Genomic DNA, 21,877 nt, shown 5'->3' on the forward strand with positions numbered 1-21,877 from the left:
TTCTTCTTCTTGTTGTTCTTCTTCTGCACAGCTAAACTGGAAGTGGCAGTTCCAGCTCGCAATCGTGCAGAGTTATCTCAAAGAAAGGGGCCACGGTGTTTCTGTATCTCTATTATGTTGGTGCGGCTTCGGAACTTTTAAATATCTTGATATATCTCGAGAACTACGCATCTGATCAAAAAATATCATACTACATAAAAAGTAGGAAACTTATTTCTCTACAAGAAAGGTCTCTAAACATTTTGCCATAGCTCGCTTCGTTTCCGAGATATTTGCAGATTTATCTCAAGGGAAGGGGCCTGACGGACATATTTCGAGATACTTCTTCTTCTTGTTGTTCTTCTTCTGCACAGCTAAGCTGGAAGTGGCATTTGCAGCTCGCAATAGTGCAGAGTTATCTCAAAGAAAGGGGCCACGGTGTTTCTGTATCTCTATTATGTTGGTGCGGCTTCGGAACTTTTAAATATCTCGATATATCTCGAAAACTACGCTTCTGATCAAAAAATATCATAGAACGTAAATTGTAGGAAACATTATTCTCTACAAAAAAGGTCCCTTAACATTTTGCCATAGCTCGCTTCGTTTCCGAGATATTTGCAGATTTATCTCAAGGGAAGGGTCCTGATGGACATATTTCGAGATATTTCTTCTTCTTGTTGTTCTTCTTCTGCACAGCTAAACTGGAAGTGGCATTTCCAGCTCGCAATCGTGCAGAGTTATCTCAAAGAAAGGGGCCACGGTGTTTCTGTATCTCTATTATGTTGGTGCGGCTTCGGAACTTTTAAATATCTTGATATATCTCGAGAACTACGCATCTGATCAAAAAATATCATACTACATAAAAAGTAGGAAACTTATTTCTCTACAAGAAAGGTCTCTAAACATTTTGCCATAGCTCGCTTCGTTTCCGAGATATTTGCAGATTTATCTCAAGGGAAGGGGCCTGACGGACATATTTCGAGATACTTCTTCTTCTTGTTGTTCTTCTTCTGCACAGCTAAGCTGGAAGTGGCATTTGCAGCTCGCAATAGTGCAGAGTTATCTCAAAGAAAGGGGCCACGGTGTTTCTGTATCTCTATTATGTTGGTGCGGCTTCGGAACTTTTAAATATCTCGATATATCTCGAAAACTACGCTTCTGATCAAAAAATATCATAGAACGTAAATTGTAGGAAACATTATTCTCTACAAAAAAGGTCCCTTAACATTTTGCCATAGCTCGCTTCGTTTCCGAGATATTTGCAGAGTTATCTCAAAGAAAGGGGCCACGGTGTTTCTGTATCTCTAATATGTTGGTGCGGCTTCGGAACTTTTAAATATCTTGATATATCTCGAGAACTACGCCTCTGATCGAAAAATATCATAGAACATAAAAAGTAGGAAACTTAATTCTCTACAAAAAAGGTCTCTTAACATTTTGCCATAACTCGCTTCGTTTCCGAGACATTTGCAGATTTATCTCAAGGGAAGGGGCCTGACGGTCATATTTCGAGATATTTCTTCTTCTTGTTGTTCTTCTTCTGCACAGCTAAGCTGGAAGTGGCATTTGCGGCTCACACTAGTGCACAGTTATCTCAAAGAAAGGGGCCACGGTGTTTCTGTATCTCTATTATGTTGGTGCGGCTTCGGAACTTTTAAATATCTTGATATATCTCGAGAACTACGCATCTGATCAAAAAATATCATAGAACATGAAAAGTAGGAAACCTAATTCTCTACAAAAAAGGTCTCTTAACATTTTGCCATAGCTCGCTTCGTTTCCGAGATATTTGCAGATTCAGCTCAAAGGAACTGGCCTGACGGACATATTTCGAGATATTTCTTCTTCTTGTTGTTCTTCCTCTGCACAGCTAAGCTGGAAGTGGCATTTGCAGCTCGCAATAGTGCAGAGTTATCTCAAAGAAAGGGGCCACGGTGTTTCTGTATCTCTATTATGTTGGTGCGGCTTCGGAACTTTTAAATATCTTGATATATCTCGAGAACTACGCATCTGATCAAAAAATATCATAGAACATGGAAAGTAGGAAACTTAATTCTCTACAAAAAAGGTCTCTTAACATTTTGCCATAGCTCTCTTCGTTTCCGAGATATTTGCAGATTTATCTCAAGGGAAGGGGCCTGACGGACATATTTCGAGATATTTCTTCTTCTTGTTGTTCTTCTTCTGCACAGCTGAGCTGAAAGTGGCATTTGCAGGTCGCAATAGTGCAGAATTATCTCAAAGAAAGGGGCCACGGTGTTTCTGTATCTCCATTATGTTGGTGCGTCTTCGGAACTTTTAAATATCTCGATATATCTCGAAAACTACGCATCTGATCAAAAAATATCATAGAACATGAAAAGTAGGAAACATAATTCTCTACAAAAAAGGTCTCTTAACATTTTGCCATAGCTCTCTTCGTTTCCGAGATATTTGCAGATTCAGCTCAAAGGAACTGGCCTGACGGACATATTTCGAGATATTTCTTCTTCTTGTTGTTCTTCTTCTGCACAGCTGAGCTGAAAGTGGCATTTGCAGGTCGCAATAGTGCAGAATTATCTCAAAGAAAGGGGCCACGGTGTTTCTGTATCTCTATTATGTTGGTGCGTCTTCGGAACTTTTAAATATCTCGATATATCTCGAAAACTACGCTTCTGATCAAAAAATATCATAGAACATAAATTGTAGGAAACATAATTCTCTACAAAAAACGTCTCTTAACATTTTGCCATAGCTCGCTTCGTTTCCGAGATATTTGCAGATTCAGCTCAAAGGAACTGGCCTGACGGACATATTTCGAGATATTTCTTCTTCTTGTTGTTCTTCCTCTGCACAGCTAAGCTGGAAGTGGCATTTGCAGCTCGCAATAGTGCAGAGTTATCTCAAAGAAAGGGGCCACGGTGTTTCTGTATCTCTATTATGTTGGTGCGGCTTCGGAACTTTTAAATATCTCGATATATCTCGAAAACTACGCATCTGATCAAAAAATATCATAGAACATGAAAAGTAGGAAACATAATTCTCTACAAAAAAGGTCTCTTAACATTTTGCCATAGCTCTCTTCGTTTCCGAGATATTTGCAGATTTATCTCAAGGGAAGGGGCCTGACGGACATATTTCGAGATATTTCTTCTTCTTGTTGTTCTTCTTCTGCACAGCTGAGCTGGAAGTGGCATTTGCAGGTCGCAATAGTGCAGAATTATCTCAAAGAAAGGGGCCACGGTGTTTCTGTATCTCTATTATGTTGGTGCGGCTTCGGAACTTTTAAATATCTCGATATATCTCGAAAACTACGCTTCTGATCAAAAAATTTCATAGAACATAAATTGTAGCAAACAGAATTCTCTACAAAAAAGGTCTCTTAACATTTTGCCATAGCTCGCTTCGTTTCCGAGATATTTGCAGATATATCTCAAGGGAAGGGGCCTGACGGACATATTTCGAGATATTTCTTCTTCTTGTTGTTCTTCTTCTGCACAGCTAAACTGGAAGTGACATTTCCAGCTCGCAATCGTGCAGAGTTATCTCAAAGAAAGGGGCCACGGTGTTTCTGTATCTCTATTATGTTGGTGCGGCTTCGGAACTTTTAAATATCTTGATATATCTCGAGAACTACGCCTCTGATCGAAAAATATCATAGAACATAAAAAGTAGGAAACTTAATTCTCTACAAAAAAGGTCTCTTTACATTTTCCCATAGCTCGCTTCGTTTCCGAGATATTTGCAGATTTATCTCAAGGGAAGGGGCCTGACGGACATATTTCGAGATATTTCTTCTTCTTGTTGTTCTTCTTCTGCACAGCTATGCTGGAAGTGGCATTTGCAGCGCGCAATAGTGCAGAGTTATCTCAAAGAAACGGGCCACGGTGTTTCTGTATCTCTATTATGTTGGTGCGGCTTCGGAACTTTTAAATATCTTGATATATCTCGAGAACTACGCATCTGATCAAAAAATATCATACTACATAAAAAGTAGGAAACTTAATTCTCTACAAGAAAGGTCTCTAAACATTTTGCCATAGCTCGCTTCGTTTCCGAGATATTTGCAGATTTATCTCAAGGGAAGGGGCCTGACGGACATATTTCGAGATATTTCTTCTTCTTGTTGTTCTTCTTCTGCACAGCTAAGCTGGAAGTGGCATTTGCAGCTCGCAATAGTGCAGAGTTATCTCAAAGAAAGGGGCCACGGTGTTTCTGTATCTCTATTATGTTGGTGCTGCTTCGGAACTTTTAAATATCTTGATATATCTCGAGAACTACGCATCTGATCAAAAAATATCATAGAACATAAAAAGTAGGAAACTTAATTCTCTACAAAAAAGGTCTCTTAACATTTTGCCATAACTCGCTTCGTTTCCGAGATATTTGCAGATTTATCTCAAGGGAAGGGGCCTAACGGACATATTTCCAGATATTTCTTCTTCTTGTTGTTCTTCTTCTGCACAGCTAAGCTGGAAGTGGCATTTGCAGCTCGCAATAGTGCAGAGTTATCTCAAAGAAAGGGGCCACGGTGTTTCTGTATCTCTATTATGTTGGTGCGGCTTCGGAACTTTTAAATATCTCGATATATCTCGAAAACTACGCTTCTGATCAAAAAATATCATAGAACGTAAATTGTAGGAAACATTATTCTCTACAAAAAAGGTCCCTTAACATTTTGCCATAGCTCGCTTCGTTTCCGAGATATTTGCAGATTTATCTCAAGGGTCCTGATGGACATATTTCGAGATATTTCTTCTTCTTGTTGTTCTTCTTCTGCACAGCTAAACTGGAAGTGGCAGTTCCAGCTCGCAATCGTGCAGAGTTATCTCAAAGAAAGGGGCCACGGTGTTTCTGTATCTCTATTATGTTGGTGCGGCTTCGGAACTTTTAAATATCTTGATATATCTCGAGAACTACGCATCTGATCAAAAAATATCATACTACATAAAAAGTAGGAAACTTATTTCTCTACAAGAAAGGTCTCTAAACATTTTGCCATAGCTCGCTTCGTTTCCGAGATATTTGCAGATTTATCTCAAGGGAAGGGGCCTGACGGACATATTTCGAGATACTTCTTCTTCTTGTTGTTCTTCTTCTGCACAGCTAAGCTGGAAGTGGCATTTGCAGCTCGCAATAGTGCAGAGTTATCTCAAAGAAAGGGGCCACGGTGTTTCTGTATCTCTATTATGTTGGTGCGGCTTCGGAACTTTTAAATATCTCGATATATCTCGAAAACTACGCTTCTGATCAAAAAATATCATAGAACGTAAATTGTAGGAAACATTATTCTCTACAAAAAAGGTCCCTTAACATTTTGCCATAGCTCGCTTCGTTTCCGAGATATTTGCAGAGTTATCTCAAAGAAAGGGGCCACGGTGTTTCTGTATCTCTAATATGTTGGTGCGGCTTCGGAACTTTTAAATATCTTGATATATCTCGAGAACTACGCCTCTGATCGAAAAATATCATAGAACATAAAAAGTAGGAAACTTAATTCTCTACAAAAAAGGTCTCTTAACATTTTGCCATAGCTCGCTTCGTTTCCGAGATATTTGCAGATTCAGCTCAAAGGAACTGGCCTGACGGACATATTTCGAGATATTTCTTCTTCTTGTTGTTCTTCCTCTGCACAGCTAAGCTGGCAGTGGCATTTGCAGCTCGCAATAGTGCAGAGTTATCTCAAAGAAAGGGGCCACGGTGTTTCTGTATCTCTATTATGTTGGTGCGGCTTCGGAACTTTTAAATATCTTGATATATCTCGAGAACTACGCATCTGATCAAAAAATATCATAGAACATGAAAAGTAGGAAACATAATTCTCTACAAAAAAGGTCTCTTAACATTTTGCCATAGCTCTCTTCGTTTCCGAGATATTTGCAGATTCAGCTCAAAGGAACTGGCCTGACGGACATATTTCGAGATATTTCTTCTTCTTGTTGTTCTTCTTCTGCACAGCTGAGCTGAAAGTGGCATTTGCAGGTCGCAATAGTGCAGAATTATCTCAAAGAAAGGGGCCACGGTGTTTCTGTATCTCTATTATGTTGGTGCGTCTTCGGAACTTTTAAATATCTCGATATATCTCGAAAACTACGCTTCTGATCAAAAAATATCATAGAACATAAAGTGTAGGAAACATAATTCTCTACAAAAAACGTCTCTCAACATTTTGCCATAGCTCGCTTCGTTTCCGAGATATTTGCAGATTCAGCTCAAAGGAACTGGCCTGACGGACATATTTCGAGATATTTCTTCTTCTTGTTGTTCTTCCTCTGCACAGCTAAGCTGGAAGTGGCATTTGCAGCTCGCAATAGTGCAGAGTTATCTCAAAGAAAGGGGCCACGGTGTTTCTGTATCTCTATTATGTTGGTGCGGCTTCGGAACTTTTAAATATCTCGATATATCTCGAAAACTACGCATCTGATCAAAAAATATCATAGAACATGAAAAGTAGGAAACATAATTCTCTACAAAAAAGGTCTCTTAACATTTTGCCATAGCTCTCTTCGTTTCCGAGATATTTGCAGATTTATCTCAAGGGAAGGGGCCTGACGGACATATTTCGAGATATTTCTTCTTCTTGTTGTTCTTCTTCTGCACAGCTGAGCTGGAAGTGGCATTTGCAGGTCGCAATAGTGCAGAATTATCTCAAAGAAAGGGGCCACGGTGTTTCTGTATCTCTATTATGTTGGTGCGGCTTCGGAACTTTTAAATATCTCGATATATCTCGAAAACTACGCTTCTGATCAAAAAATATCATAGAACGTAAATTGTAGGAAACATTATTCTCTACAAAAAAGGTCCCTTAACATTTCGCCATAGCTCGCTTCGTTTCCGAGATATTTGCAGATTTATCTCAAGGGAAGGGGCCTGTCGGACATATTTCGAGATATTTCTTCTTCTTGTTGTTCTTCTTCTGCACAGCTAAGCTGGAAGTGGCATTTGCGGCTCGCACTAGTGCAGAGTTATCTGAAAGAAAGGGGCCACGGTGTTTCTGTATCTCTATTATGTTGGTGCGGCTTCGGAACTTTTAAATATCTCGATATATCTCGAAAACTACGCTTCTGATCAAAAAATTTCATAGAACATAAATTGTAGCAAACAGAATTCTCTACAAAAAAGGTCTCTTAACATTTTGCCATAGCTCGCTTCGTTTCCGAGATATTTGCAGATATATCTCAAGGGAAGGGGCCTGACGGACATATTTCGAGATATTTCTTCTTCTTGTTGTTCTTCTTCTGCACAGCTAAACTGGAAGTGACATTTCCAGCTCGCAATCGTGCAGAGTTATCTCAAAGAAAGGGGCCACGGTGTTTCTGTATCTCTATTATGTTGGTGCGGCTTCGGAACTTTTAAATATCTTGATATATCTCGAGAACTACGCCTCTGATCGAAAAATATCATAGAACATAAAAAGTAGGAAACTTAATTCTCTACAAAAAAGGTCTCTTTACATTTTCCCATAGCTCGCTTCGTTTCCGAGATATTTGCAGATTTATCTCAAGGGAAGGGGCCTGACGGACATATTTCGAGATATTTCTTCTTCTTGTTGTTCTTCTTCTGCACAGCTAAGCTGGAAGTGGCATTTGCAGCGCGCAATAGTGCAGAGTTATCTCAAAGAAACGGGCCACGGTGTTTCTGTATCTCTATTATGTTGGTGCGGCTTCGGAACTTTTAAATATCTTGATATATCTCGAGAACTACGCATCTGATCAAAAAATATCATACTACATAAAAAGTAGGAAACTTAATTCTCTACAAGAAAGGTCTCTAAACATTTTGCCATAGCTCGCTTCGTTTCCGAGATATTTGCAGATTTATCTCAAGGGAAGGGGCCTGACGGACATATTTCGAAATATTTCTTCTTCTTGTTGTTCTTCTTCTGCACAGCTAAGCTGGAAGTGGCATTTGCAGCTCGCAATAGTGCAGAGTTATCTCAAAGAAAGGGGCCACGGTGTTTCTGTATCTCTATTATGTTGGTGCTGCTTCGGAACTTTTAAATATCTTGATATATCTCGAGAACTACGTATCTGATCAAAAAATATCATAGAACATAAAAAGTAGGAAACTTAATTCTCTACAAAAAAGGTCTCTTAACATTTTGCCATAACTCGCTTCGTTTCCGAGATATTTGCAGATTTATCTCAAGGGAAGGGGCCTAACGGACATATTTCCAGATATTTCTTCTTCTTGTTGTTCTTCTTCTGCACAGCTGAGCTGGAAGTGGCATTTGCAGCGCGCAATAGTGCAGAGTTATCTCAAAGGAAGGGGCCACGGTGTTTCTGTATCTCTATTATATTGGTGCGGCTTCGGAACTTTTAAATATCTCGATATATCTCGAAAACTACGCTTCTAATCAAAAAATATCATAGAACGTAAATTGTAGGAAACATTATTCTCTACAAAAAAGGTCTCTTAACATTTTGCCATAGCTCGCTTCGTTTCCGAGATATTTGCAGATTTATCTCAAGGGAAGGGGCCTGACGGACATATTTCGAGATATTTCTTCTTCTTGTTGTTCTTCTTCTGCACAGCTAAGCTGGAAGTGGCATTTGCAGCGCGCGATAGTGCAGAGTTATCTCAAAGAAACGGGCCACGGTGTTTCTGTATCTCTATTATGTTGGTGCGGCTTCGGAACTTTTAAATATCTTGATATATCTCGAGAACTACGCATCTGATCAAAAAATATCATACTACATAAAAAGTAGGAAACTTAATTCTCTACAAGAAAGGTCTATAAACATTTTGCCATAGCTCGCTTCGTTTCCGAGATATTTGCAGATTTATCTCAAGGGAAGGGGCCTGACGGACATATTTCGAGATATTTCTTCTTCTTGTTGTTCTTCTTCTGCACAGCTAAGCTGGAAGTGGCATTTGCAGCTCGCAATAGTGCAGAGTTATCTCAAAGAAAGGGGCCACGGTGTTTCTGTATCTCTATTATGTTGGTGCTGCTTCGGAACTTTTAAATATCTTGATATATCTCGAGAACTACGCATCTGATCAAAAAATATCATAGAACATAAAAAGTAGGAAACTTAATTCTCTACAAAAAAGGTCTCTTAACATTTTGCCATAGCTCGCTTCGTTTCCGAGATATTTGCAGATTTATCTCAAGGGAAGGGGCCTAACGGACATATTTCCAGATATTTCTTCTTCTTGTTGTTCTTCTTCTGCACAGCTGAGCTGGAAGTGGCATTTGCAGGTCGCAATAGTGCAGAGTTATCTCAAAGAAAGGGGCCACGGTGTTTCTGTATCTCTATTATGTTGGTGCGGCTTCGGAACTTTTAAATATCTCGATATATCTCGAAAACTACGCTTCTGATCAAAAAATATCATAGAACGTAAATTGTAGGAAACATTATTCTCTACAAAAAAGGTCTCTTAACATTTTGCCATAGCTCGCTTCGTTTCCGAGATATTTGCAGATTTATCTCAAGGGAAGGGGCCTGACGGACATATTTCGAGATATTTCTTCTTCTTGTTGTTCTTCTTCTGCACAGCTAAGCTGGAAGTGGCATTTGCAGCTCGCAATAGTGCAGAGTTATCTCAAAGAGAGGGGCCACGGTGTTTCTGTATCTCTATTATGTTGGTGCGGCTTCGGAACTTTTAACTATCTTGATATATCTCGAGAACTACGCATCTGATCAAAAAATATCATAGAAGATAAAAAGTAGGAAACATAATTCTCTACAAAAAAGGTCTCTTAACATTTTGCCATAGCTCGCTTCGTTTCCGAGATATTTGCAGATATATCTCAAGGGAAGGGGCCTGACGGACATATTTCGAGATATTTCTTCTTCTTGTTGTTCTTCTTCTGCACAGCTAAGCTGGAAGTGGCATTTGCGGCTCGCACTGGTGCAGAGTTATCTCAAAGAAAGGGGCCACGGTGTTTCTGTATCCCTATTATGTTGGTGCGGCTTCGGAACTTTTAAATATCTCGATATATCTCGAAAACTACGCTTCTCATCAAAAAATATCATAGAACATAAATTGTAGGAAACTTAATTCTCTACAAAAAAGGTCTCTTAACATTTTGCCATAGCTCTCTTCGTTTCCGAGATATTTGCAGATTTATCTCAAGGGAAGGGGCCTGACGGACATATTTCGAGATATTTCTTCTTCTTGTTGTTCTTCTTCTGCACAGCTAAGCTGGAAGTGGCATGTGCAGCTCGCAATAGTGCAGAGTTGTCTCAAAGAAAGGGGCCACGGTGTTTCTGTATCTCTATTATGTTGGTGCGGCTTCGGAACTATTAAATATCTTGATATATCTCGAGAACTACGCATCTGATCAAAAAATATCATAGAACATAAAAAGTAGGAAACTTAATTCTCTACAAAAAAGGTCTCTTAACATTTTGCCATAGCTCGCTTCGTTTCCGAGATATTTGCAGATTTATCTCAAGGGAAGGGGCCTGTCGGACATATTTCGAGATATTTCTTCTTCTTGTTGTTCTTCTTCTGCACAGCTAAGCTGGAAGTGGCATTTGCGGCTCGCACTAGTGCAGAGTTATCTCAAAGAAAGGGGCCACGGTGTTTCTGTATCTCTATTATGTTGGTGCGGCTTCGGAACTTTTAAATATCTCGATATATCTCGAAAACTACGCTTCTGATCAAAAAATATCATAGAACATAAATTGTAGGAAACATAATTCTCTACAAAAAAGGTCTCTTAACATTTTGCCATAGCTCGCTTCGTTTCCGAGATATTTGCAGATATATCTCAAGGGAAGGGGCCTGACGGACATATTTCGAGATATTTCTTCTTCTTGTTGTTCTTCTTCTGCACAGCTAAGCTGGAAGTGGCATTTGCGGCTCGCACTAGTGCAGAGTTATCTCAAAGAAACGGGCCACGGTGTTTCTGTATCTCTATTATGTTGGTGCGGCTTCGGAACTATTAAATATCTTGATATATCTCGAGAACTACGCATCTGATCAAAAAATATCATAGAACATAAAAAGTAGGAAACTTAATTCTCTACAAAAAAGGTCTCTTAACATTTTGCCATAGCTCGCTTCGTTTCCGAGATATTTGCAGATTTATCTCAAGGGAAGGGGCCTGTCGGACATATTTCGAGATATTTCTTCTTCTTGTTGTTCTTCTTCTGCACAGCTAAGCTGGAAGTGGCATTTGCGGCTCGCACTAGTGCAGAGTTATCTCAAAGAAAGGGGCCACGGTGTTTCTGTATCTCTATTATGTTGGTGCGGCTTCGGAACTTTTAAATATCTCGATATATCTCGAAAACTACGCTTCTGATCAAAAAATATCATAGAACATAAATTGTAGGAAACATAATTCTCTACAAAAAAGGTCTCTTAACATTTTGCCATAGCTCGCTTCGTTTCCGAGATATTTGCAGATATATCTCAAGGGAAGGGGCCTGACGGACATATTTCGAGATATTTCTTCTTCTTGTTGTTCTTCTTCTGCACAGCTAAGCTGGAAGTGGCATTTGCGGCTCGCACTAGTGCAGAGTTATCTCAAAGAAAGGGGCCACGGTGTTTCTGTATCCCTATTATGTTGGTGCGGCTTCGGAACTTTTAAATATCTCGATATATCTCGAAAACTACGCTTCTGATCAAAAAATATCATAGAACATAAATTGTAGGAAACTTAATTCTCTACAAAAAATGTCTCTTAACATTTTGCCATAGCTCTCTTCGTTTCCGAGATATTTGCAGATTTATCTCAAGGGAAGGGGCCTGACGGACATATTTCGAGATATTTCTTCTTCTTGTTGTTCTTCTTCTGCACAGCTAAGCTGGAAGTGGCATTTGCAGCTCGCAATAGTGCAGAGTTATCTCAAAGAAAGGGGCCACTGTGTTTCTGTATCTCTATTATGTTGGTGCGGCTTCGGAACTTTTAAATATCTTGATATATCTCGAGAACTACGCATCTGATCAAAAAATATCATAGAACATAAAAAGTAGGAAACTTAATTCTCTACAAAAAAGGTCTCTTAACATTTTGCCATAGCTCCCTTCGTTTCCGAGATATTTGCAGATTTATCTCAAGGGAAGGGGCCTGACGGACATATTTCGAGATATTTCTTCTTCTTGTTGTTCTTCTTCTGCACAGCTAAGCTGGAAGTGGCATTTGCGGCTCGCACTAGTGCAGAGTTATCTCAAAGAAAGGGGCCACGGTGTTTCTGTATCTCTATTATGTTGGTGCGGCTTCGGAACTTTTAAATATCTCGATATATCTCGAAAACTACGCTTCTGATCAAAAAATATCATAGAACATAAATTGTAGGAAACAGAATTCTCTACAAAAAAGGTCTCTTAACATTTTGCCATAGCTCGCTTCGTTTCCGAGATATTTGCAGATATATCTCAAGGGAAGGGGCCTGACGGACATATTTCGAGATATTTCTTCTTCTTGTTGTTCTTCTTCTGCACAGCTAAGCTGGAAGTGGCATTTACAGCTCGCAATAGTGCAGAGTTATCTCAAAGAAAGGGGCCACGGTGTTTCTGTATCTCTATTATGTTGGTGCGGCTTCGGAACTTTTAAATATCTCGATATATCTCGAAAACTACGCTTCTGATCAAAAAATATCATAGAACATAAATTGTAGGAAACATAATTCTCTATAAAAAACGTCTCTTAACATTTTGCCATAGCTCGCTTCGTTTCCGAGATATTTGCAGATATATCTCAAGGGAAGGGGCCTGACGGACATATTTCGAGATATTTCTTCTTCTTGTTGTTCTTCTTCTGCACAGCTAAACTGGAAGTGGCATTTCCAGCTCGCAATCGTGCAGAGTTATCTCAAAGAAAGGGGCCACGGTGTTTCTGTATCTCTATTATGTTGGTGCGGCTTCGGAACTTTTAAATATCTCGATACATCTCGAAAACTACGCTTCTGATCAAAAAATATCATAGAACATAAATTGTAGGAAACATAATTCTCTATAAAAAACGTCTCTTAACATTTTGCCATAGCTCGCTTCGTTTCCGAGATATTTGCAGATATATCTCAAGGGAAGGGGCCTGACGGACATATTTCGAGATATTTCTTCTTCTTGTTGTTCTTCTTCTGCACAGCTAAACTGGAAGTGGCATTTCCAGCTCGCAATCGTGCAGAGTTATCTCAAAGAAAGGGGCCACGGTGTTTCTGTATCTCTATTATGTTGGTGCGGCTTCGGAACTTTTAAATATCTCGATACATCTCGAAAACTACGCTTCTGATCAAAAAATATCATAGAACCTAAATTGTAGGAAACATAATTCTCTACAAAAAAGGTCTCTTAACATTTTGCCATAGCTCGCTTCGTTTCCGAGATATTTGCAGATTTATCTCAAGGGAAGGGGCCTGACGGACATATTTCGAGATATTTCTTCTTCTTGTTGTTCTTCTTCTGCACAGCTAAGCTGGAAGTGTCATTTGCAGCTCGCAATAGTGCAGAGTTATCTCAAAGAAAGGGGCCACGGTGTTTCTGTATCTCTATTATGTTGGTGCGGCTTCGGAACTTTTAAATATCTCGATATATCTCGAAAACTACGCTTCTGATCAAAAAATATCATAGAACATAAATTGTAGGAAACAGAATTCTCTACAAAAAAGGTCTCTAAACATTTGGCCATAGCTCGCTTCGTTTCCGAGATATTTGCAGATATATCTCAAGGGAAGGGGCCTGACGGACATATTTCGAGATATTTCTTCTTCTTGTTGTTCTTCTTCTGCACAGCTAAGCTGGAAGTGGCATTTGCGGCTCGCACTACTGCAGAGTTATCTCAAAGAAAGGGGCCACGGTGTTTCTGTATCCCTATTATGTTGGTGCGGCTTCGGAACTTTTAAATATCTCGATATATCTCGAAAACTACGCTTCTGATCAAAAAATATCATAGAACATAAATTGTAGGAAACATAATTCTCTATAAAAAACGTCTCTTAACATTTTGCCATAGCTCGCTTCGTTTCCGAGATATTTGCAGATTCAGCTCAAAGGAACTGGCCTGACGGACATATTTCGAGATATTTCTTCTTCTTGTTGTTCTTCCTCTGCACAGCTAAGCTGGAAGTGGCATTTGCGGCTCGCACTAGTGCAGAGTTATCTCAAAGAAAGGGGCCACGGTGTTTCTGTATCTCTATTATGTTGGTGCGGGTTCGGAACTTTTAAATATCTTGATATATCTCGAGAACTACGCATCTGATCAAAAAATATCATAGAACATAAAAAGTAGGAAACTTAATTCTCTACAAAAAAGGTCTCTTAACATTTTGCCATAACTCGCTTCGTTTCCGAGATATTTGCAGATTTATCTCAAGGGAAGGGGCCTGACGGACATATTTCGAGATATTTCTTCTTCTTGTTGTTCTTCTTCTGCACAGCTAAGCTGGAAGTGGCATTTGCGGCTCGCACTAGTGCAGAGTTATCTCAAAGAAAGGGGCCACGGTGTTTCTGTATCTCTATTATGTTGGTGCGGCTTCGGAACTTTTAAATATCTCGATATATCTCGAAAACTACGCTTCTGATCAAAAAATATCATAGAACATAAATTGTAGGAAACAGAATTCTCTACAAAAAAGGTCTCTTAACATTGTGCCATAGCTCGCTTCGTTTCCGAGATATTTGCAGATATATCTCAAGGGAAGGGGCCTGACGGACATATTTCGAGATATTTCTTCTTCTTGTTGTTCTTCTTCTGCACAGCTTAGCTGGAAGTGGCATTTGCGGCTCGCACTAGTGCAGAGTTATCTCAAAGAAAGGGGCCACGGTGTTTCTGTATCTCTATTATGTTGGTGCGGCTTCGGAACTTTTAAATATCTCGATATATCTCGAAAACTACGCTTCTGATCAAAAAATATCATAGAACATAAATTGTAGGAAACATAATTCTCTACAAAAAAGGTCTCTTAACATTTTGCCATAGCTCGCTTCGTTTCCGAGATATTTGCAGATTTATCTCAAGGGAAGGGGCCTGACGGACATATTTCGAGATATTTCTTCTTCTTGTTGTTCTTCTTCTGCACAGCTAAGCTGGAAGTGTCATTTGCAGCTCGCAATAGTGCAGAGTTATCTCAAAGAAAGGGGCCACGGTGTTTCGGTATCTCTATTATGTTGGTGCGGCTTCGGAACTTTTAAATATCTCGATACATCTCGAAAACTACGCTTCTGATCAAAAAATATCATAGAACCTAAATTGTAGGAAACATAATTCTCTACAAAAAACGTCTCTTAACATTTTGCCATAGCTCGCTTCGTTTCCGAGATATTTGCAGATTTATTTCAAGGGAAGGGGCCTGACGGACATATTTCGAGATATTTCTTCTTCTTGTTGTTCTTCTTCTGCACAGCTAAGCTGGAAGTGGCATTTGCAGCTCGCAATAGTGCAGAGTTATCTCAAAGAAAGGGGCCACGGTGTTTCTGTATCTCTATTATGTTGGTGCGGCTTCGGAACTTTTAAATATCTCGATATATCTCGAAAACTACGCTTCTGATGAAAAAATATCATAGAACATAAAAAGTAGGAAACTTAATTCTCTACAAAAAAGGTCTCTTAACATTTTGCCATAGCTTGCTTCGTTTCCGAGATATTTGCAGATTTATCTCAAGGGAAGGGGCCTGACGGACATATTTCGAGATATTTCTTCTTCTTGTTGTTCTTCTTCTGCACAGCTAAGCTGGAAGTGGCATTTGCGGCTCGCACTAGTGCAGAGTTATCTCAAAGAAAGGGGCCACGGTGTTTCTGTATCCCTATTATGTTGGTGCGGCTTCGGAACTTTTAAATATCTCGATATATCTCGAAAACTACGCTTCTGATCAAAAAATATCATAGAACATAAATTGTAGGAAACATAATTCTCTATAAAAAACGTCTCTTAACATTTTGCCATAGCTCGCATCGTTTCCGAGATATTTGCAGATTCAGCTCAAAGGAACTGGCCTGACGGACATATTTCGAGATATTTCTTCTTCTTGTTGTTCTTCCTCTGCACAACTAAGCTGGAAGTGGCATTTGCAGCTCGCAATAGTGCAGAGTTATCTCAAAGAAAGGGGCCACGGTGTTTCTGTATCTCTATTATGTTGGTGCGGGTTCGGAACTTTTAAATATCTTGATATATCTCGAGAACTACGCATCTGATCAAAAAATATCATAGAACATAAAAAGTAGGAAACTTAATTCTCTACAAAAAAGGTCTCTTAACATTTTGCAATAGCTCGCTTCGTTTCCGAGATATTTGCAGATTTATCTCAAGGGAAGGGGCCTGACGGACATATTTCGAGATATTTCTTCTTCTTGTTCTTCTACTGCACAGCTAAGCTGGAAGTGGCATTTGCGGCTCGCACTAGTGCAGAGTTATCTCAAAGAAAGGGGCCACGGTGTTTCTGTACCTCTATTATGTTGGTGCGGCTTCGGAACTTTTAAATATCTTGATATATCTCGAGAACTACGCATCTGATCAAAAAATATCATAGAACATAAAAAGTAGGAAACTTAATTGTCTACAAAAAAGGTCTCTTAACATTTTGCCATAGCTCGCTTCGTTTCCGAGATATTTGCAGATTTATCTCAAGAGAAGGGGCCTAACGGACATATTTCGAGATATTTCTTCTTCTTGTTGTTCTTCTTCTGCACAGCTAAACTGGAAGTGGCATTTCCAGCTCGCAATAGTGCAGAGTTATCTCAAAGAGAGGGGCCACGGTGTTTCTGTATCTCTATTATGTTGGTGCGGCTTCGGAACTTTTAAATATCTCGATATATCTCGAAAACTACGCTTCTGATCAAAAACTATCATAGAACATAAATTGTAGGAAACTTAATTCTCTATAAAAAAGTTCTCTAAACATTTTGCCATAGCTCTCTTCGTTTCCGAGATATTTGCAGATTTATCTCAAGGGAAGGGGCCTGACGGACATATTTCGAGATATTTCTTCTTCTTGTTGTTCTTCCTCTGCACAGCTAAGCTGGAAGTGGCATTTGCGGCTCGCACTAGTGCAGAGTTATCTCAAAGAAAGGGGCCACGGTGTTTCTGTATCTGTATTATGTTGGTGCGGCGTCGGAACTTTTAAATATCTCGATATATCTCGAAAACTACGCTTCTGATCAAAAAATATGGTAGAACATAAATTGTAGGAAACATAATTCTCTACAAAAAAGGTCTCTTATCATTTTGCCATAGCTCGCTTCGTTTCCGAGATATTTGCAGATATATCTCAAGGGAAGGGGCCTGACGGACATATTTCGAGATATTTCTTCTTCTTGTTGTTCTTCTTCTGCACAGCTAAGCTGGAAGTGGCATTTGCGGCTCGCACTAGTGCAGAGTTATCTCAAAGAAAGGGGCCACGGTGTTTCTGTATCCCTATTATGTTGGTGCGGCTTCGGAACTTTTAAATATCTCGATATATCTCGAAAACTACGCTTCGGATCAAAAAATATCATAGAACATAAATTGTAGGAAACTTAATTCTCTACAAAAAAGGTCTCTTAACATTTTGCCATAGCTCGCTTGGTTTCCGAGATATTTGCAGATTTATCTCAAGGGAAGGGGCCTGACGGACATATTTCGAGATATTTCTTCTTCTTGTTGTTCTTCTTCTGCACAGCTAAGCTGGAAGTGGCATTTGCAGCTCGCAATAGTGCAGAGTTATCTCAAAGAAAGGGGCCACGGTGTTTCTGTATCTCTATTATGTTGGTGCGGCTTCGGAACTTTTAAATATCTCGATATATCTCGAAAACTACGCATCTGATCAAAAAATATCATAGAACATGAAAAGTAGGAAACATAATTCTCTACAAAAAAGGTCTCTTAACATTTTGCCATAGCTCTCTTCGTTTCCGAGATATTTGCAGATTTATCTCAAGGGAAGGGGCCTGACGGACATATTTCGAGATATTTCTTCTTCTTGTTGTTCTTCTTCTGCACAGCTGAGCTGGAAGTGGCATTTGCAGGTCGCAATAGTGCAGAATTATCTCAAAGAAAGGGGCCACGGTGTTTCTGTATCTCTATTATGTTGGTGCGGCTTCGGAACTTTTAAATATCTCGATATATCTCGAAAACTACGCTTCTGATCAAAAAATATCATAGAACGTAAATTGTAGGAAACATTATTCTCTACAAAAAAGGTCCCTTAACATTTTGCCATAGCTCGCTTCGTTTCCGAGATATTTGCAGATTTATCTCAAGGGAAGGGTCCTGATGGACATATTTCGAGATATTTCTTCTTCTTGTTGTTCTTCTTCTGCACAGCTAAGCTGGAAGTGGCATTTGCAGCGCGCAATAGTGCAGAGTTATCTCAAAGAAAGGGGCCACGGTGTTTCTGTATCTCTATTATGTTGGTGCGGCTTCGGAACTTTTAAATATCTTGATATATCTCGAGAACTACGCATCTGATCAAAAAATATCATACTACATAAAAAGTAGGAAACTTATTTCTCTACAAGAAAGGTCTCTAAACATTTTGCCATAGCTCGCTTCGTTTCCGAGATATTTGCAGATTTATCTCAAGGGAAGGGGCCTGACGGACATATTTCGAGATATTTCTTCTTCTTGTTGTTCTTCTTCTGCACAGCTAAGCTGGAAGTGGCATTTGCAGCTCGCAATAGTGCAGAGTTATCTCAAAGAAAGGGGCCACGGTGTTTCTGTATCTCTATTATGTTGGTGCGGCTTCGGAACTTTTAAATATCTCGATATATCTCGAAAACTACGCTTCTGATCAAAAAATATCATAGAACGTAAATTGTAGGAAACATTATTCTCTACAAAAAAGGTCCCTTAACATTTTGCCATAGCTCGCTTCGTTTCCGAGATATTTGCAGGTTTATCTCAAGGGAAGGGTCCTGATGGACATATTTCGAGATATTTCTTCTTCTTGTTGTTCTTCTTCTGCACAGCTAAACTGGAAGTGGCATTTCCAGCTCGCAATCGTGCAGAGTTATCTCAAAGAAAGGGGCCACGGTGTTTCTGTATCTCTATTATGTTGGTGCGGCTTCGGAACTTTTAAATATCTTGATATATCTCGAGAACTACGCATCTGATCAAAAAATATCATACTACATAAAAAGTAGGAAACTTATTTCTCTACAAGAAAGGTCTCTAAACATTTTGCCATAGCTCGCTTCGTTTCCGAGATATTTGCAGATTTATCTCAAGGGAAGGGGCCTGACGGACATATTTCGAGATACTTCTTCTTCTTGTTGTTCTTCTTCTGCACAGCTAAGCTGGAAGTGGCATTTGCAGCTCGCAATAGTGCAGAGTTATCTCAAAGAAAGGGGCCACGGTGTTTCTGTATCTCTATTATGTTGGTGCGGCTTCGGAACTTTTAAATATCTCGATATATCTCGAAAACTACGCTTCTGATCAAAAAATATCATAGAACGTAAATTGTAGGAAACATTATTCTCTACAAAAAAGGTCCGTTAACATTTTGCCATAGCTCGCTTCGTTTCCGAGATATTTGCAGATTTATCTCAAGGGAAGGGTCCTGATGGACATATTTCGAGATATTTCTTCTTCTTGTTGTTCTTCTTCTGCACAGCTAAACTGGAAGTGGCATTTCCAGCTCGCAATCGTGCAGAGTTATCTCAAAGAAAGGGGCCACGGTGTTTCTGTATCTCTATTATGTTGGTGCGGCTTCGGAACTTTTAAATATCTTGATATATCTCGAGAACTACGCATCTGATCAAAAAATAGCATACTACATAAAAAGTAGGAAACTTATTTCTCTACAAGAAAGGTCTCTGAACATTTTGCCATAGCTCGCTTCGTTTCCGAGATATTTGCAGATTTATCTCAAGGGAAGGGGCCTGACGGACATATTTCGAGATACTTCTTCTTCTTGTTCTTCTTCTGCACAGCTAAGCTGGAAGTGGCATTTGCGGCTCGCACTAGTGCACAGTTATCTCAAAGAAAGGGGCCACGGTGTTTCTGTATCTCTATTATGTTGGTGCGGCTTCGGAACTTTTAAATATCTTGATATATCTCGAGAACTACGCATCTGATCAAAAAATATCATAGAACATGAAAAGTAGGAAACGTAATTCTCTACAAAAAAGGTCTCTTAACATTTTGCCATAGCTCTCTTCGTTTCCGAGATATTTGCAGATTCAGCTCAAAGGAACTGGCCTGACGGACATATTTCGAGATATTTCTTCTTCTTGTTGTTCTTCTTCTGCACAGCTGAGCTGAAAGTGGCATTTGCAGGTCGCAATAGTGCAGAATTATCTCAAAGAAAGGGGCCACGGTGTTTCTGTATCTCTATTATGTTGGTGCGTCTTCGGAACTTTTAAATATCTCGATATATCTCGAAAACTACGCTTCTGATCAAAAAATATCATAGAACATAAATTGTAGGAAACATAATTCTCTACAAAAAATGTCTCTTAACATTTTGCCATAGCTCGCTTCGTTTCCGAGATATTTGCAGATTCAGCTCAAAGGAACTGGCCTGACGGACATATTTCGAGATATTTCTTCTTCTTGTTGTTCTTCCTCTGCACAGCTAAGCTGGAAGTGGCATTTGCAGCTCGCAATAGTGCAGAGTTATCTCAAAGAAAGGGGCCACGGTGTTTCTGTATCTCTATTATGTTGGTGCGGCTTCGGAACTTTTAAATATCTCGATATATCTCGAAAACTACGCTTCTGATCAAAAAATATCATAGAACATAAATTGTAGGAAACATAATTCTCTACAAAAAACGTCTCTTAACATTTTGCCATAGCTCGCTTCGTTTCCGAGATGTTTGCAGATTTATCTCAAGGGAAGGGGCCTGACGGACATATTTCGAGATATTTCTTCTTCTTGTTGTTCTTCTTCTGCACAGCTGAGCTGGAAGTGGCATTTGCAGGTCGCAATAGTGCAGAATTATCTCCAAGAAAGGGGCCACGGTGTTTCTGTATCTCTATTATGTTGGTGCGGCTTCGGAACTTTTAAATATCTCGATATATATCGAAAACTACGCTTCTGATCAAAAAATATCATACAACGTAAATTGTAGGAAACATTATTCTCTACAAAAAAGGTTCCTTAACATTTTGCCATACCTCGCTTCGTTTCCGAGATATTTGCAGATTTATCTCAAGGGAAGGGTCCTGATGGACATATTTCGAGATATTTCTTCTTCTTGTTGTTCTTCTTCTGCACAGCTAAGCTGGAAGTGGCATTTGCAGCGCGCAATAGTGCAGAGTTATCTCAAAGAAAGGGGCCACGGTGTTTCTGTATCTCTATTATGTTGGTGCGGCTTCGGAACTTTTAAATATCTTGATATATCTCGAGAACTACGCATCTGATCAAAAAATATCATAGAAGATAAAAAGTAGGAAACTTAATTCTCTACAAAAAAGGTCTCTTAACATTTCGCCATAGCTCGCTTCGTTTCCGAGATATTTGCAGATTTATCTCAAGGGAAGGGGCCTGTCGGACATATTTCGAGATATTTCTTCTTCTTGTTGTTCTTCTTCTGCACAGCTAAGCTGGAAGTGGCATTTGCGGCTCGCACTAGTGCAGAGTTATCTGAAAGAAAGGGGCCACGGTGTTTCTGTATCTCTATTATGTTGGTGCGGCTTCGGAACTTTTAAATATCTCGATATATCTCGAAAACTACGCTTCTGATCAAAAAATATCATAGAACGTAAATTGTAGGAAACATTATTCTCTACAAAAAAGGTCTCTTAACATTTTGCCATAGCTCGCTTCGTTTCCGAGATATTTGCAGATTTATCTCAAGGGAAGGGGCCTGACGGACATATTTCGAGATATTTCTTCTTCTTGTTGTTCTTCTTCTGCACAGCTAAGCTGGAAGTGGCATTTGCAGCGCGCAATAGTGCAGAGTTATCTCAAAGAAAGGGGCCACGGTGTTTCTGTATCTCTATTATGTTGGTGCGGCTTCGGAACTTTTAAATATCTTGATATATCTCGAGAACTACGCATCTGATCAAAAAATATCATACTCCATAAAAAGTAGGAAACTTAATTCTCT

The sequence above is a fragment of the Osmia lignaria genome, chromosome 1, assembly GCF_051020975.1.
Source record: "Osmia lignaria lignaria isolate PbOS001 chromosome 1, iyOsmLign1, whole genome shotgun sequence".
Classification (NCBI taxonomy): domain Eukaryota; kingdom Metazoa; phylum Arthropoda; class Insecta; order Hymenoptera; family Megachilidae; genus Osmia; species Osmia lignaria.